Consider the following 852-nt stretch of genomic DNA (forward strand, 5'->3'; position numbering starts at 1 on the left):
TTTCAAATGGCTCGACCAGTTTTTCGAACAAACAGAGGGCACGGCTATGGGATCGCCTTTATCCCCAGTCATTGCCAACATCTTCCTCGAAGAGTTTGAACAACCAGCGCTTCTTTGAGCCACCAAACAACCAAAACTCTGGCTCCGATACGTCGATGATACTTTTATCATTTGGCAACACAGTAAGGTGTACCTAGATGGTTTTATAGATCACCTGAATTATCAGCACAAATCAATCATGTTTACTATGGAGGAGGAACACAATCGCTCTTTACCCTTTCTTGATGTTTTGGTAACCAGACAGGACGCAGGGACTTTGTCACATGCAGTTTATCGCAAACTAACACACACCGACAGATATCTAAACAAACGCTCGTTTCACCATCCGTCCACCAAGAAGGGAGTGTGTAACACACTCATCAAAAGAGCACATTGCATCAGCGACCACAACTCCATCCGGAAAGAAGTGCAACATGTTAAGGCAGCCCTTAAACTTAATGGTTATCACACGAGAGACATTGCTACACCCATACCTAGCAATAGGCTAGGCAATGCAGAATCGAGAAAGTCTGTGTGTTTACCATATTTGGGACAGCTTTCACACCGCATTCAACGCATTCTATTACAAGCCGATGTCAAAGTGTTTCATAGCGCACCCAACAAACTATCCCGAACTCTACAAACACACAAGGAAAAACCACCAGCACAGAGTCAACCAGGAGTTTATCGGATCCCGTGCGAATGTGGGAAGGTTTACATTGGTGAAACAGGACGAGATCTCCGCACTAGGCTCAAGGAACACCAAGGCCATGCCAGAAGAGGGGAACAAGAAAAATCTTCTATAGTCATGCA

At 45.0% G+C, this 852-nt stretch overlaps 1 pseudogene; it reads left to right on the forward strand.

Annotated features, from left to right (window-relative positions):
• The first annotated feature begins 4 nt into the window (after positions 1 to 4).
• LOC117102343 lies at positions 5 to 844 on the forward strand (annotated as a pseudogene).
• Positions 845 to 852: the final 8 nt, after the last annotated feature.

Source organism: Anneissia japonica, unplaced genomic scaffold (genome assembly GCF_011630105.1).
Source record: "Anneissia japonica isolate Jap-2015-1 unplaced genomic scaffold, ASM1163010v1 scaffold153868_len852_cov82, whole genome shotgun sequence".
Lineage (NCBI taxonomy): Eukaryota > Metazoa > Echinodermata > Crinoidea > Comatulida > Comatulidae > Anneissia > Anneissia japonica.